This window comes from Lissotriton helveticus, chromosome 11 (genome assembly GCF_964261635.1).
Source record: "Lissotriton helveticus chromosome 11, aLisHel1.1, whole genome shotgun sequence".
NCBI lineage: Eukaryota > Metazoa > Chordata > Amphibia > Caudata > Salamandridae > Lissotriton > Lissotriton helveticus.
In genome coordinates this window covers 139,138,530-139,156,438 of record NC_136072.1, presented here as the reverse complement: position 1 = coordinate 139,156,438, position 17,909 = coordinate 139,138,530, and the positions used below count along the sequence as shown (strand labels likewise).

The 17,909-nt window shown below is 46.3% G+C and overlaps 1 long non-coding RNA gene across 1 annotated transcript in view; it reads right to left on the bottom strand.

Moving 5' to 3' along the window:
• LOC144791052 (uncharacterized) overlaps positions 1 to 16,559 on the bottom strand; it is a 76,166-nt gene extending 59,607 nt beyond the window's left edge. Inside the window, exon 1 of the long non-coding RNA XR_013602285.1 lies at positions 16,100 to 16,559. This is a non-coding gene — a long non-coding RNA (uncharacterized LOC144791052). The remainder of the gene's footprint in view (positions 1 to 16,099) is intronic.
• Positions 16,560 to 17,909: the final 1,350 nt, after the last annotated feature.

Below are 17,909 nucleotides of genomic sequence, written 5' to 3'. Positions count from 1 at the left end.
AAACATCAATGGCGAAATTCTCCATGTTAGAAGACTTGGGTGGGTGGGTCGTAGACCGAAGGACATAAGGGGGGATCTTATCATTATAAATTTCAGGGATCACAGAGTAATCAGACATATGGGTGACTGGTACACTGTGCAGGGAGGGGATGAAATCTCGACACGGGATCTAAGTTATTTCTACCCCCAATCCCTGTTGGTAAATCCCCCACGAGTTTGCGCCTTATATGGCTGTAACGGTGAAACCTTTGGGTTTAACGTTCCTACTTTCAATCGCTTCTCCATGCTTTCTGGTTTGGAAGGAGTCGATTGACTTTCCAACCAGGTTTCTGGGGAGTACTATGAATTAAAACAACCAGTAACTCTAGTAACCAAAAAGGCTAGCTTTAAAGGTAAACAGTCCATATTAGCGGATATTGGCATACAGCCAGCATCATTAAATCCCATTGAAGAGTTCATTGTAGATTGTTTTAAAAGCCCATTGATGGTAATTAAATATTTTTTTATATAATTTGTTGTCTATGCAATGTACTTTTATTATGTATAAATATTTTGTATGTAAAACTTTTTTATTCATATGTATATGATAATTATTAAAACGTTAAGAATTTTCTAAAAACAGATACTTTTTTGCTGTTTCATGTCAGTTTCAGTTGTCTGGGTCTCACCACATTGTTTATCTAGGTTGCTTGCCTGGGTGTGTTATTTTCAATAGTCTATTTACCCTGACCCAAGAGCTTGATCCAATCTTCAGGGGGTCCTTGTTACTTATAACTAACTAGCAAATATGACAGGCTATTAGAAATTTTACCACCCATAAATGAGTGTGGAAATATCGTGCCCCTTGAAACGACGGAAGTTCCATTAGTAGAGCATGCTAAAGTGTTAGTGGATAATAACCCAGTTACAGTAGGTGCGCCGATAATGTTCCTTTTCTGGAATATAGCTGGATTGCGCCCAAAGGTAGAAAATGGTACCGGGCTGGATTTTTTCCGGAATTTTAATATAATATGTCTCCAGGAGACATGGACCACCAGTGTAATACACTTGGTAGGTTACAAAACTTATTTCTCACCCGCATTACATGTAGCATCTGGTAGGGCGAAAGGGGGTCTGAGTTTTTTTATTTCAAACATGATAGGGGGCGTGCAAATAACTACTGTGGCCTTAGAGGCAAATTTCCAATTACTAAGTATCCGTTTTGGTAAAGGGGAGACCGTTCTCCTGGTAAATTTTTATAACAATTTACCAGATGGAGAACTACTGACGGTATTGCGACAGCTGCGACTTCAGCTATCGGTATCAACAAGGGAATCGACTGAAGGAGCCACCATCATTTGGGGAGGTGATTTTAACCAGCATCTTTGACAACATAGTAATTGGAATTTGTGCAGGTTAACTGACGAATATGAGGATCCTATTATTCACTTTTCCCACTCAACTGTGGGAACTATCTTAAATGAAACTCTTTTTGATTTGGATCTTCTAATCGCAAACAAAAAAAACCCTGCAACCCAGCGGCCGGATGCAACATTTATTGGTAGGGATAGGTATACTACCATTGATTTTATTTTAATATCAAACATGGTGGGTAATCGTGCTACTGGGTTCGAAACACTTATCAATGTTTTTAGTGACCACTGCGCTCTTAGTATAACATTTTATCCACTTCACGAATACCGCACTCAAAGCATAGTTAGCACATTGAGGCAAAATACACTACATTTGGACAGATTAAATGGATATTCTTTAAAATGGGAGAAAGTTGATCCTCCAGAAATCACCAGGAGAGTCATAAAAGCGGTCTATCCTTCCATCCTTAAATGCTTAGACCTGTCCATACCGGATGAGGAAGTATTAAGCAACTTTAGGGAGGTTTTAAAAACAATCAATGATGTACTTTTCGTAAAATTAAAAAAACCCCGGTTGAAAAAAGTAGGATGGTTTAACCATTGATGCACATTAGCGCATTCCAAACTAAAAAAAGCTCTGCAAAGCCAAACAGAGTACCTCAATCAATCAATCAATCAATCAATCAATCACGGCATTTATAAAGCGCGCTACTCACCCGGGAGGGTCTCAAGGTGCTGGGGGAGGGGGTATGCTACTGCTCGAACAGCCAGGTCTTGAGCTGCTTCCTGAAGGAGAGATGGTCCTGGGTTCGCCGAGGTGGGTGGGGAGGGAGTTCCAGGTCTTGGCTGCCAGGTAGGAGAAGGTCAAGTCAAGTCAAAAAGCTTTATTTCGATAAGAATTATTTACCATAAAAGCAGAACAATAAATATATAATAAAAAGAAGAATTCTATATCTTTGGACCAAGCGATAATTTCAGACCTTTTTTGGTCAGCAATGCATAAAAGAAGAAGAAAGTTAAAAAACAGAATTAAACAGGTTGTTTTAGCTTTTTGGCTCGGATAGCCCAAGCCCAAGATAAAAATTTGGTTAGGGCACAGGCATAGGGTACATAAGTGTCCGAAACAAGTATCCTGATTGCCACATCATGGCTCCTGGTACCCAGCTGTCGGCATAGGTTTTTCAGCCACGCCCTTCTAGGATCAGCATATTCTTTGTGAACAAACAAAAAATGCGCCAAAGTCTCTGGGTTGGCAAGGCACGATGGGCATAAGTCGGTATTACCGATACAGGTTTTCCATTTCTTAGTAAAAGTGTTCAATGGCAGAGTACCCGTTCTGAATCTAAAATACAAGGCCCGGGCGAAGGGTTTCTCAATTATGTCCAGATAGGGTTCCCGCCTGGGGCAGTCTTTAAACAGCAAGAAGGCCTCAGTTAATTTGCCAAGAGACGTGCTGAAATGTCTTTGGGAGCAAATCCAGTCCCGGTAGAGCTTTTTGAGCGTTTGCTTAGGGGGTGAGGTTCTACTTGCCCAAGATTCATGTAAACCCAAATTGGTCAGTAGAATTTGCATGTCTTTTAACCACTTGATTTTATGCCAATTCGGGGATGCCATAATTTCTTTAAGACCTCTGGCGTATCCGCTAAGTTCTTCTACGCGCCAAATGCGGGCCCATAATAGTAGTGGACGGAATGTCGCAATTTCGCCAATCTGGGTGCAGCCAAGGTCCATAAATAAAGGGAGTAGTGGGGTACTTTGTGGAAGGGACATTAGTTGTCTGCAAAAATTGTTCTCAGATTTTTGCAGGGCTTCGATAGATGAAAAGCCCCAAAGTTCCGCACCATAAAGGGCAGAGCTGACACCTTTGGCTGCATAGATCTCAAGAACTGTTCCTATTGGTTTTGTTGAACTGGAGCGTTGCTCTCTTAAAAGGGCACCGGAGATCCTTTTGTGGTTCAGCAGCATTTTGTCCAAGTGGGGCGACCAATCCATTCTGTCTGAAAGGCGTATCCCAAGGTAATCGAACACTTTTACCCTTTCCAAGAATTCGGTGTTTAGGGTAGGGGAACGCACGTGTTGTTTTGGAGGATTGAGGACGAGGTACTTTGTTTTGTTGGTGTTTATTACCAGGCCTCGGTCGATACAGAATGATTGGAAATTGTCCAAGAGTCGCTGGAGTCCCATAGGGGTTTTGGAGATTAAAAGCGTATCGTCCGCGAAGAGGAGGGTTGGTATACGTTCACCCGCCAGGGATGGTTCGTCAGATGGAGATTTAAGAAGATGCTCGACCACCCCATTGATATACAAAGAAAAAAGGGTGGGAGCCAGAACGCATCCCTGGCGGACCCCTCTCTCGACTGGAATACTGCCCGTTTTCTCCCCTCCAGGGCCCCACCTAACTTGGGCAAAGCTGTCCTGATGTAACCTAACCAGAAGGGACAATAAGTACTGTGGCAGCCCCATGTCAGCCAAAACCTTCCACAACAAGTCCCTAGGGACAAGGTCAAAGGCAGTCTTTAGATCGATAAATGCGAGATAAAGACTGCCCTTGCCTATCACTACGACCTTCCAGTATACCATCATGAGCCTAAATGCTTGCTCAATCGTTCCAGTGCCTACCCTGAAACCAGCCTGGAAGTCGGTAAGGATTTTGTTTTCTTCCACCCAGTTGAGGATTCTGAGTGAGAGAACTTTACCGACCACTTTTTGGCTGATATCAAGCAAGCTGATCGGCCTGTAGTTAGATGGATCATCCCTTGGACCTTTCTTATGTATGGGGACCACCTCCGCCCCCTTCCATGATAAAGGAATGGGGGCACCCCTACAGATGGCAACGAGGAGGGAGTGGATCAATTTCCCCCATTTAGTACTATCAGATTTTAACAGGTCCCCCGGGATGCCATCTGGTCCAGCAGCTTTTTGTGGAATAATAGAGTTTATAGCATATTCCACTTCCTTTAATGTAAAGTCAGGGTCACTGGGGAGAAGTAGATAATTTATATAAGGAGAAGACAAAGCAAGCCCTCCATCATTAGGTCCTTTGTGGCAAGAATAAAGTTTGGAAAAGTGAGCCTCCCACGCCTGACCCGGGATATTGCACGTTATAAGGTCACTATCTGGTCTATTGCGTGCCCTTATAGTATCCCAGAAGCATTTGGAGTCTTTTTTCATACTTGCTTCCTTGAGGGTTAGCCAATAGGCGTCATCCCACTCCCTTTTAGCTAGGCACAGGGTTTTTTTGTGTTTACTTCTGGCTGTTTGGATTGTTTGAAGGGACTTCCCTTTAACTGCCTCTATTAAGCATGATTTGGCCTTCCTGCAGGCTGCCGAGTACCAATCATGCCTGCCTTTAGGTTTGGATGTGGGTTTAGGTTTCCCAACAAACCCTTGCACCCAAAAAAGGTCCCCTATGGTTTTCATGGCTGCTTCAAAGATAGTAGTAACCTTATCTGCTGCCTTGGTTAGGTCAATGGTGCCAATTTCATCCTGCGTGCCCTTGACCACTTCATTTATAGTGGATAGTTTATCAGTGTTACACATAATCTTGCTCCACTTAAGGCGCCTGCCGCAGGACGAGACAGTAATTTCCTGTGGACAAGTCAGTGGGGCTGACGACGCTTCAGGGAACCAAGGATTTTTTAGAGTTAAAGAAAGTGAATTGTGATCACTCTCTATAGTGGGAATAACAACCATATCAACTACCGAGCTCCATAGTCCCATATCCAACAAAATATAGTCAATTCTTGTAGAGTGACCAACTCTGTTGAAGGTAGGGGCACCCAGCAGATCCGAACGCGTGCGTCCGTTTGCTGCTCTTAATCCGAACTCAAAGGTGAGTGCATTTAGGTGTATTGCACTGCGAGTCCAGCGCTTGATAGGTGGGATAGAAAGGGTAGGAATACCCCACCTGCTATCCTCTTCACCTAGGTCAGGTATCCCTTCTAGGGGGAGTGGTTCATATGTACAGTTGAAGTCCCCTGCTATTATAGTGTGACCAAGGCCACTATTCACCCCCAGTTGGGTCTCGAGCTCCGTCACTGTTGGTGAAATGCACCCATTTTTGGTACCTCTAACATAAACATTGTAGAGATCAATAGATATTCCCCCACGTGGGCCAGATAAGGAGAGACCAAGAATATCTGGGGTACCTGCCTTCTTGGTAGATATCCGGCAGTTAAGCAGAACGCTTACCCAGATAATAAGCCCCCCTGATGGCCGCCCCTTTCCTGCCTTGGGTTTTACGGCTGGTGTAAAGAAAGTAGCAAACCCAACACGGTGCAGTGGTTCCATAGCCCATGTCTCTTGGAATATACAGATCTTGTGGGCGTCAACCAAGGCATTCCACTCCGGGAGGCCTAATTTCCTAGAAATCCCTGCGAGATTCCAGCTAAGGATTTTAAGCTCACCATCTATTAGGTCACCATGTAAAGTGTCAGATGTTTGTGGATTAAGTAGAACTACGCTGTCGCTAATGGGTATATTGGGATGCAGTGTAGGTGATGACGCGACAGGACAGGTGGAGAAGGATGTAGTTGTCAATACATCCTCCAAGTCATTAGTGATAGAAGGGGAGTGGTTATCTAAACCTCCCACAGGGGCGAGTCAATCTACCTCGTCCAATACACAGTACCTATTTGGGTGAGCAAACTGTGAGTATGAAGGGTCATAGGAAGATGGCAGATCCTGCCATGGCTGTTGCCATTGGTTGTTAGCAGGTAGTTGAGGCTGATGGAATTGCTGCCACTGCTGAGCCGGTTGATATAAGGGTGGTGGGGGGTGGAAGGGTTGTCGCCACTGAAAGCCAGCTTGTTGCGAAAATAGGGATGGAAAATTTAGTGGCTGATGCCAGTGTTTGGTGGCATGCTGCAGGGGATATACAGACCCTCTATTATTTGCAAAAGTAGGCCGAAGAGAATTTAGTCTTGACTGGCTAGGGAGGAAATAAGACAAGGGGAGTGGGTTAATTTGGGTGGCAGGGCCACTATTGGGTGCATTACAGATGTAACTCACTGCCCCTATATCCCTAAAATTAACTGTAATGACATCCCCTGGTATTGTTTTCTTGCTCCTACCCACCCAGTCCCCTCTACGCACAGTGAGAATTTCCCCGCTCACATTATTGGGTAGGGGTCTGTGTAATTGAAGCCACTGGGCGCATTTGTTTCTTAGCTCCACAAATGACTCTTTGACGCCCTCCTTTAGCGGGGGAACGGCAGTCAGCACAACCACAAAAGGAGAGACTTCTGGGGGCAGGCTGATTGATTTATAGCGTGCCTGCTTGGACTTGGGGGCTTCTGAGTCATCTGTGGGGTTAGACACTGAGGGATTCGTAGGTTTCCCTATGGAATCCTTCGCTTGGGAGATGGTGGATTTGTTACCAGCTGCTGGTTGCTGCAGGGTTAAGGTATCACTCACCACCTTTGGGGTGAAGAGAAGTGGAGGTTGGGCGGAATTGTTCCCTGAACGGGACAGGTGTGATACAGGTGGGTCCTTGGTAGTTGAGGGTGTTTTCGCCTTATTGGGTGCATTTTTAGGGAACTTAACAGACAGTTGGGGGTTAGGGAGTGATTCTTTAGACCCTTGTAACTGGACAGACCCAGGCTCGTTCATCTTATTGGGCCATTTCGTGTTGATAAGCGACGTGAGCCTGTCAAGTTTAGAGATCAAGGGTTTTATTTGGGCAGCTATTGTAGACTCAAGGTCCTGCTTAAGGTCTGTAACCATATTTTCAACCCAGCAGGGGATACCTGATGCCAGGTGTGGGGTCGGTGATACCAAATTGTGGTTTCTAGTTTTGGTTTTAGGTTTTTCCTTGGGCTTAGTTTTAGGCACAGCCTTTGATGATACATTGGCACCCTTGCCCATAGAGTCACTAGGTACGGAGCGAGTCGACTTAGCAGTCAACTCATCTAGACCCGGCTCCATCTCCTCTGGTGTCTGGCAGGCTACTAGATCTGGTGTCGCCTCCAGGTCCACAAAGGACGGATCCGTGTCCGAACGAGTGACCGACAAGTCGACAGCACTCGGCACCGTAACTGTGCCAGTGATGGACAAGGGTAGAGGTAGGGAACAGTTGGTCAGGGATTGGTGAGAAGGCGAGTTTGCATTTGCAAGGGAACCCAGGGAAGAACGCTTGGCATGCATAAGGTCCAAGGAGACTCTTTTCTCCAACAAAACAATGCTCTTATCAATAGTCTCATTTACCCGTGAGATAAAAAGGTCAATAGGGCCAGTCACTTGGGTTACCCCCATGGCTTTTTTAGTGCAACTTCTAGTTTTGTGGCGCATAGTTGACATCTGCACGACAGGACCAGATGCCAAATGGGGCCCAATGAATGTAAGCAATGAGATGACAGTACCTTGGTAATGGTTGCAGGGCGATGATACAGGGGGTCAGGGCCTGGGCCGTCCTCTGCCGTCCTTGAACGGCCTTAAACGGCCCGCTCTTTGCCCGGTCTTCGCCCCGGCCTTTGCCCCGCGCGCGTCCCGCGTGCGCGTTTCCCACGCAAGTTATGAAGGCAGGACAGGAGGAGGGGGCGGGAAGAGGACCAGCTGCGGCCGATCCGCGCCGCTCGGAACGCTGGTCCTCGTAGGAGAAGGATCTTCCTCCGGTGGTGGCTCTGCGGATGCGTGGTATGGTGGCGAGGGCGTGGATGGTTGATCGTAGCTGGCGGGTGGGCGTGTAGAAGGTCATGCGGTTGTTGAGGTACTTGGGGCCCAGGTCGTGGAGAGCCTTGTGTGCGTGGGTGAGGAGTCTGAACGTGATTCTCTTGCTGACGGGAAGCCAGTGCAGGTCTCTGAGGTGTCCGGTGATGTGGCTGTGTCGGGGGATGTCCAGGATGAGTCGTGCGGAGGCGTTCTGGATGCGCTGGAGTCTTTTTTGAAGTTTGGCTGTGGTTCCGGCGTAGAGGGTGTTCCCGTAATCCAGTCGGCTGGTGACGAGTGCCTGGGTGACGGTCTTCCTGGTTTTGGTGGGGATCCATCTGAAGATCTTGCGGAGCATGCGCAGGGTGTTGAAGCACGAAGATGAGACGGCGTTGACTTGTCTGGTCATCGACAGGGAGGAGTCCAGGATGAAGCCCAGGTTGCGTGCGTGGTCCGTTGGCTTGGGAGCGGTGCCCAGGGCCGGGGGCCACCAGGAGTCATCCCAGGCGGAGGGTGATGATCCCAGGATGAGGACTTCCGTCTTGTCTGAGTTCAGTTTAAGGCGGCTGTTCCTCATCCAGTCGGCGACGTCCTTCATCCCTTCGTGTAGGTTGGCTCTGGCGGTGGTGGGGTCGTTGGTGAGGGAGAGGATCAGCTGGGTGTCGTCGGCGTAGGAGATGATGTTGAGGTCGTGTTGGCGACGTGCGATGGCTGCGAGGGGGCTCATGTAGACGTTGAAGAGGGTTGGACTCAGTGAAGATCCTTGTGGTACGCCGCAGATGACTTCGGTGGCCTCGGATCTGAACGGGGGGAGGTGGACTCTCTGGGTTCTTCCGGCAAGGAACGAGATGATCCACTCTAGTGCTTTCTCTCGGATTCCGATGTTGCTGAGGCGCTTCACTAGGGTGCGGTGGCAGACGTTGTCGAACGCCGCAGAGAGGTCCAAGAGGATGAGGGCCGCTGTTTCCCCGTTGTCGATCAGGGTTCTTATGTCGTCGGTGGCTGCGATCAGGGCGGTCTCGGTGCTGTGGTTGGCCCGAAACCCGGACTGCCAGGGGTCGAGGGATCCATTCGTCTCGAGGAGGGGGCAAGCTGTCTGTTGACGGTCTTCTCGATGACTTTGGCCGGGAAGGGAAGGAGCGAGATGGGACGGTAGGGTCCGCTGTTGGTTTCTTCAGGAGGGCGGTAAGCTCGGCGTGTTTCCAGCTCTCCGGGAAGGTGGCGGTGTGGAAGGAGGAGTTGATGACATCCCGGAGATGGGGTGCGATGATGGCGTCGGCTTTGTTGAAGACGTAGTGTGGGCAGGGGTCGGTTGGTGATCCGGAGTGGATCGAGTTCATCATGGGGGTGGTGTCTTCGGTGTTGACCGGGGTCCAGTTGCAGAGGGTGGTGGTGGCGGGCGTTGGTTCAGCAGTAGGGTGCGTGGTCTGTGCGTCGAAGCTGTTATGTATGTCGGCGATCTTGCGGTGGAAGAACGTGGCGAGTGAGTTGCAGAGGTCTTGCGAGGGAGTGATGTCGTTGTTTCCGGCGCTGGGGTTGGAGAACTCTTTGACGATGCTGAAAAGTTCCTTGCTGTCGTGGGCGTTGTTGTCCAGTTGTTCTTTGAGTGCCGACTTATTGGTGGCGCGGATCAGCTGGTGGTGTTTGCGGGTGGCGTGCTTGAGGGTGGTCCTGTTGTCTGTGGTCTGGTCGAGCCGCCAGGTTTTCTCGAGGGTGCCGCAGTTCTTCTTGGATTCCTTGAGTTCGTTGGTGAACCAGGGGGTTTTCTTGCTGCCGGGTCTGCCGGTAGGGTTCTTTAGTGGTGCGAGGTCGTCGGCGCAGGCGGTCAGCCACTTGGTGAGGTTGCTGGCTGCTTCGTTTGTGTCCGTTGTGTTGGTGGGTGTGTTCTGGCTGAGGGAGGTGGTGAGCTGCTTGGTGGTGATCTTGCTCCAGCTCCGGCGGGGAACCTGTTGCGGGTGGTGGTGGGTCGCAGTCTTTCTGAAGCTGAAGTGGACGCAGCTGTGGTCGGTCCAGTGGAGTCCGGTGGCGTGGCTGAAGGAGATGTGCTTGCTGGATGAGAAGACGGGGTCAAGCGTGTGGCCGGCGTAGTGGGTGGGAGTGTTCACCAGTTGCTTGAGTCCGAGGTTGGCGAGGTTGTCCAGCAGGGCGGTGGTGTTTCTGTCGTTGTTGTTCTCCAGGTGGAAGTTGAGGTCCCCTAGGAGGATGTAGTCGGCGGAGGGCAGGGCGTGCGGGCTGATGAAGTCTGCGATGTCTTCGCTGAATTGTGTGAGTGGTCCCGGGGGTCTGTAGATGAGGGTGCCTCGGAGGGTGGTCTTGGGGTCAGTGTGTATCTGGAAGTGCAGGTGTTCGGCGGCGGCGAAGGTATCGTCGGAGTTAGTCGAGATGTGGATGGTGTTCTTGTGTACAATGGCGATGCCTCCTCCTGTCTGGTTGACACGGTCATTCCGGGTCATCTTGTAACCGTCCGGGATGGCTATGGTGATGTCGGGCGCTGAGGAGGCGTTCATCCATGTTTCGGTGAGGAAGGCGACGTCTGGTGCTGTCGCGTCGAGCAGGTCCCAGAGTTCCACGGCGTGCCTGTGGACGGAGCAGGTGTTCAACAGGATGCACTTCAGGTGGTTGCTGCTGGTGCTCGATTTGGCGGGGGTGGTGCAGGTCCGGGGGCAGGTGAATTGGCAGGCTTGGCAGGTGAAGGGTCCGTTTGGTGCGTCTCGGGGTGGCTTGGTAGCAGGCAGGGTTCCGGCCCGCATTGAGTGCGTTGAGGGTGGCGGCGTCGTAGGTCTGTCGAGTAGTCATGCATCGGCGGGCGCCAGGGGTCCTGGCGCTGGGCGCGGTCCAGGCACGGACGGGCGCAGACGGGCTTGCCTTTGGCGCGCCTTCAGGCGCACAATCGGCGCGCCCGCTGCGCGTAACCGCTGCGCTGTCACCATTTAAGGCTAAGCGGGAGGGAGGAGCAGCTGGGAGGCGGGAGCGGGGAGGACACGAAGCAAAGGCGGCGTGGCCGCGTGTGAACGGCGGCGGGAAGCGGGGAGCGGGGCAGGCAGGCACAGGGGAAACAACAGTAGCAAGATGGGCACAATTATACTAAATACAGATAACAGCAGATACGGCGAACAGCTGGAGAAGGCAGGCACAGGGGAAACAACAGTAACAGGATGGGCACAACTATACTAAGTACAGATAAACAGCAGATACGGAAATAACAACGCTGAGGAGGGAATATAATATAGCTATAAAGGATAGGAAAGCAGAATTGAAACAGGCCTTATGGGATCAATTACACAAAAGTAGCATTTATAAAAACAGCTCAGCCTTTTGGGCCGCGATCAAATCCGCATTTTTATCCGATCATAAAGACACACCCACCATTGAGGTGGCCATTGAAGAAGCGGCATGGGTAGAGCACTTCTCAAAGATTTTTGGGGAAAGGGCCAGTAAACGAGGGTAGGCATGATTCCACAACTTCTGCTCCTCTAGTGAATCCCTACCCATTAAAAATTGAAATCACTATTAATGACGTCATCCAGGCATTAAAAGCCAGCAAAAATGGTAAGGCTCCTGGCCCTGACGGGTTCCCAATAGATCTATTTAAATCGAACTTAGATCTTTGGGCTCCAATTCTGACGAGGGTACTTAAAGCAGCGTGTGAGGTGGGACTAATGGACTCATGGTCCAAATCTATTATGGTCCCTATTTTTTAAAAAGGGGGAGCGTCAGGAGGTTTCCTGCTATCGACCGATCCCATTGCTGGATTCTTTGGGCAAAGTGGCAGGCAGAATTATTTTAGAACGCCTCCAGGGATGGATGGACAATGGTAGGATCCTCTCGGATATCCAGTTCGGGTTCCGGGAGGGCCTAGGGACAGTTGAACAGGCTCTAAACCTTACAATGTTATTAGGGAAATACGTATGTGCAAAGGCAGGCAGTATTTACATGGTATATGTGGACCTGTCAGCAGCCTTTGACTGCATTTGCCACGTAAAACTCTGGTCCATGCTACTGGACATGGGGGTGGACGTACCTTTGGTAAACTTCCTCCGTGAATTATATTCCAATGCTTCAGCAAGGGTAAGGTTTGGGGTTAAGGGCGAGCTATCTGCATCGTTTGGGGTCGAGAGAGGAGTCAGACAAGGCTGTGTCCTGGCTCCCTTCCTCTTTACGCTCTACACCAATGGCTTGGAGAGAGCTATGTTGAACGGGAGCCAGGACCTTCCGCTAGTGAAAAATCGTCTGATTCCTGTTCTACTCTACGCGGATGACGCCGTGATATTGGCCCGCACCCCCTTAGAGTTACAGAAGGCCCTAAATAGATATTCCGAATTTATGGGTAAGCTGGATTTACGAATTAATATTAAAAAAACCTTTGTCATGACAGCTGGTTCTGGGGAAAAAAGGACAAAGGATATATTCTTAAATCAGGAGAAACTAGCAACTACAGCACAATACCCATACTTGGGAATTATCATAGACCATAAACTTAACTGGAATTCAGCTATTGAGTCCAGAAAATTCCATCTCATGAGAACTACTAAGGCCCTTGTAAATTTTTCAAAAAAACTGGGAAAGAGGCCACCAGAGGAGCTTTTAAAAATATATAAAGCAAAATGCCAATCTGTAGCGTTATACGGGGCTGGAGTGTGGGGGTATGCAAATACAAACAATCTACAAGTGGCAGAGAATGTTTTCTTGAGATTTCTTTTAATGGTACCTAAGAGTGCATCTACTTTCTCGTGCCATATGGAACTGGGGATTCCCTACATTTCGGATTTAGCCAGAATACATCCCCTTCTTCTATGGCACTGCATATGGTTGTCAGACAAAAATATATTTACACAGCAAATCATCTTAGACTGTATGGGTTTAGACCTCTCATGCAAAATAGGTTGGTTATCGTATATAAAATCTTTTTTACAAGACCTAGGATTGGTAAAACAGTATATGGTTCCAACCTCTATTCGGTCATTAACTAGGAAGACACTACAAGTGTTGTCCCTTACCCACCTTGAAGAACTACGGACTGCTAATGAAGCCTCTAAACCATCTGTCCAACACTGCATGTCTGTTTAAACTACTTTTATTATACAACCATATTTAACTCATGATTTCACCTCCTTTGAGAGATTCCTTCTAATCAGGTTTAGACTAAATATGTTACACCGTCTAGTTGCCTTTCCAACAAGAAATAACTGGGACACTGTTTTACCACGATGCCCGTGTGATGAGATCTCAATCCAGGCAACCATCCATACTTTCTTTTTCTGCAAATATTACAGGGAGTACAGAAAGATTTGGCTAATCCCGTTATTAAAACTCATGGGCATCAGAAGATGCCGCCCGGCCCTGTTATACAATAGCTGGGTGAAGAGTGGACACCAAGGTACATAGTTAAGTTCTTGAAATGCATCTTTCGCCATCGATTGAAAATATAAAAAGTATCCGATAATTCTGTGAATTGATAATTTTAATTATGTGTTTAATAAGATGAATTGTCCCCCCAGAAGCTAGTGTGTAATGTAACATGATGTTTTTTACTCAATACTTAATCTGTTTTGTTCCTTTTATCAAACATGTTTTTATGAATTATTTTAGGAGGCAGTATTTTGTACCAATTTAGAATGTGAAATGTAACTTATTTTATGAAAAAATGCTTTTATGGTTTTTAACATGGCAAAAACCGAATAAAGAAATATTTGAATTTGAATTCTTATCCAAGATGCAAAGTTTTATTTCTTATACGAGTGCCATATTGACATTAGAAATACATTTTATTAACATTCCTTTGAAGTATTGACTTAATTTTTTTCCCTGTTGCCTGTTGGGTCCAAAGCATAATTCTGCACATTTCCTAAGTCGTTACATTAGCATTTTATATAATGTGTGGAAACTGTTGATGTCTGATTATGAGTCAAGGATTGTATCAAACTACATAAGCTTTCATTAAAATGTTAATGAATTAACAACATTTTGGAAGTGGGAACATTGCTTTTACAAAATCACAATTTATTTTTTGATCCATTGAGAGGACCAAGAAGAGAGGTCAGTGTTTGCATCAAGCAACTCATATCTGTCTGGTGTAGCACTCAGTGACAGGGTTTCAGAAGTGTGGAAGCAGCACACAGAACAGTGTATACGGGGCAAAGTGGATTCACACCTCAACCCATTCCCCGCACAAGACTGTAGATCAAGTTAGAACTGGCCTCATTATTAATTAAGGGATCAGTAACAAGTTATGAGTAAACATGGCGACGCAATAGATAAGTGAGAATCCTAAACCCCGAGATTGCATGCAGATGGAGGATAAGTTAACACTCCCTACTCTGTGCTACCACTGAGCAACATAGCACACATAACCCCAGGGTATAGGAGAAAGCTGCTCCATACATACAACTACATCATTCATACACCGGTTTTAGAAGGGAACACGTGCCCTCTATATATCATATATAATATTAACAATTGCTCAAAGTATTTGAAAAAATAAATTACAAAACCACGAATAAAAATACAAAGAATGTCTTGAAAGATTCAGCACATAGGATCAATGGACTCCCTGTGTAGCTCGACACAGAGTATTTGAGGAAGTAAGTGTCAGGTTGTTAATGAAGTCCCAGGATCCAACATAATGAAAGGGTTTTAGTGAAAGGAGGTTTGCGAAAGCGTGTTTTGAACAAACAGCAGGATAACACTGAAAGCTAGGACCAAAAAAACATTACTGAAAGCACAGAAAACATTTGCCAATGTAATATTGCCAGCCGCATGAGCTAAGCTGAAAGACAAAGAGAGTCAATGAATATTGGCAAAAGATCTACTAATAACAACAGAGGAATGCCAAGAATCAATGTTTGTTTGCTTGTTTGCCTAAAACATTAATATTACTTTCCAAAATTATGTACTAAACATTAGCAAAATTCTCAAATTTATCATCAATATACATTCCTTGATTTAGAAAAAAATACGAATAGCACACCATGTGCATATTAGATGTTCATTTGGCTGTAAATGACACAATCATAGGCTCTTTACTAAGCGTTCGCAGTTTCTCTGCGGAATTTTACGCCCTTTAAAAAACACAAATTGGTGTGTATAGCTTTTACAAATGAAAAACACTCCTCTGTCTCTCATCCCTGGAGAGGTTTGTGTGTGTGTTTTTAGGCATCCTATAATCCCATTGATGTTTAGAGTTAGGACACGTGAAATATTGCATTTAATCCTGAATAATGTCCTCGTTTTGGAACAAAATATTTCCCCCATTTCTTTCTACAATAATCCGCCTCCAAAAACTGTGGTCATGGTGCATTGTCTCACACTTTCAGCAGCAATTAGACCTGGATCTTTGTGGTATAACCTGTAACTGATAAACGTGTAGAAAATGCATTTCTACTTACTAGTGAAAGTTGCATATAAATAATACAGCCGTGGAAACATACAGAAGTGCGCATGAAATAAAACACACACGCACAGACACACACACTAAAAAACCACTCAATTGATGCTAATGTTGACATCTAAAATCTTAACTGCTTATAATTAAAGCTTTCTGAAACCAGTGATTTAACTTCATAAAGTAATATATAACGTAAAATAAATCGGACGGGTTGATTCACACTCGGATTTATTTCAACATTTGGCTGCAGTTCAGCTAACTAGATACGGCCCAACCTTCACAAGACAGAAATATTTTTCTGTAAACATGTCAGAATTACCCAAAATATTTTCGTTAACTACAATTAAAACAGACTACCTATACTAAACGCGGTGTTCCTTGTTTTCTGTAAGATTCGTTTACCAACTAATCATGCATTCATATAACCGTTTTTGTTGATACTTAATTTTTCACAAAAGTACAGGTTCACAAGCTTTTTATTATCTGCAGGAATAAGGAACTGTGGAGACTGGATTCTCCCTCGTTATGTTTTGTTGTCGTCGATTTCTTCAAGTCAGTGTATAGATTAGGGCACCCTTGACATAAATTGTCAAATTAGGGAGGGCCAGATTTACAGAAGTAAACTTTACTACTTTTCAGAGAATTCATAAACTAATAACGGAGTTTTACGAGTACGCACTTCCTATACATATTATGTGTAATGAAACGACTTCATTACCTCTTGCTGTGCGTGGACCGAGGACAGAGCTGCTGACCGTGACAGGAGGAGCTGAGTTGTGAACGTGTGAGTGTGTAAGCGAGGCGAGAACGCGGACGTAGGCTCGAGGCTGCTCTTGCCGACCGCGTTTGCGAGCACGCGCGCTCCCAGGGCGATTGCTGCCAGGAGCGGGGAGCGAGACGCGGTGGCAAGCAGAGAAGCCCCGCAGGCTGCAAGGGGTAGTAACGGTGCTGAGGACGGTATTGAGCACCAAGCCATTTTTTTCTCGTTTACAAGGCAACAAGGCTGGAGAGGTGAAAGCCTGTGGTTTAGCAGGCGTGTAGTGCCGAGGCAAGCTTAAAGCAAAAGGCCTCCTGCCTGAGACAGCTGAAGCAAACCCTTAGCACAGGTGGAATCAACTGACATCGTGGTGTTGAAAGCAAGGAAAGCGGATTTAACTCAACCGGTCAGTTCAGCCCGTACAGGCACAGTGAAGGTAAGTGGACTAATAAGTGTGTGTAATTTAAAATCTTAACTAAATTTGGCTCTAATTTACGAGACATAGAAAATTGATACCCCCAATTACGTATACAAGGAGGGCGGGGTCGGAGCAAAAAGGACAGCGGTACTATACCCTGGTGGAAAGGCGTCTAAATACAATATAGCCTAAGTAAACAAGTATTTCTATCCAAGTTGGAAGCAAAAATCATTGTATGATGGCATCAAAAAAGTCTAAAAACCATAAAGGTCAGAAAGAGCCGGATAGCACCATTAAGGAAATTGTGCCTGAAAATGAGTCCCGGGGAGCGAGCATGGAATCATCTAAAGGCGTGGCAAAAGGGTCTTCTAAAAGAAATAATGACACAAGTGAAGGCACCCAAGGTGGATTAAAGGGAGGCGCACAAGTATCTAAATCAATTAACGACTTTGTAGGAAAGCATTTTAAAAAATTGCAAACCCCAGTGAAAACCCCGGATTTGAATAAAGAACTATTGCATGAACAAATGGGTCTGGAGGACGATGTAATCAGCTCAGATGTACCCTTCAGTAACCAACTGAATAAAAGTCCTATTGAGGCCACTCCGGAACCTAGATTATCCTCTTCACCTTGGATTTTTTCTCTGACAGATGGTATTGATATGTCTTGTGAAGGGATGAACTTAACCAACCCCAGAAGAGAACAGCGGAGTGACTCTGACCAGATTAGAATGTCGGCGACTGCAAAGAGTATGGAGCAACATGGAATTCAAGGAGTAGGACTTATAGAAAATTCAGTGGGTATAGACATATCAGTGACGGCTTCGGCCTCAATGTTGGATATAATGCTAATGCTACAAAAAACCTAGCAAGGGCTGCTGGAAGTGGCGATGTTAAATAATGACATTCTAAAAATCCAGGAAATCCAATTTTAGAAGATTGTAGGGGAATTACAAGGAATCAGGGGGCTGATGCCCACGATACTGAGACCGGTCCAGACCCAGGACCCCCATTGCAGGTAGAGGAAAGGGACAGTGAGCAGCTGAATGACCATCAGGAGGTTTATATATCGAGATGCCCGATGCTGGTTAATAGATGGAAGGACCTATTGGGTTATAGGCGATTTAATGTACAAAGAGTAAAGAGAAGAACAGCACCCTTAAAAAAGAAGTTAAGGGCAGTGGAAAAAAGTCTGGAAGGAATCACAAACACTGTGAAGAAAGAGAGTAAAGAATCAGTAATCCCCAAAGAAGGCAGAGTTATAGTAAGAAATAGGAGGTCAATGAGGATCCCTAAAAATAGTGTAAGGGTAGGGGAGGAAGCAACAGGAAAAGAAATGAGCAAACAAAATTTG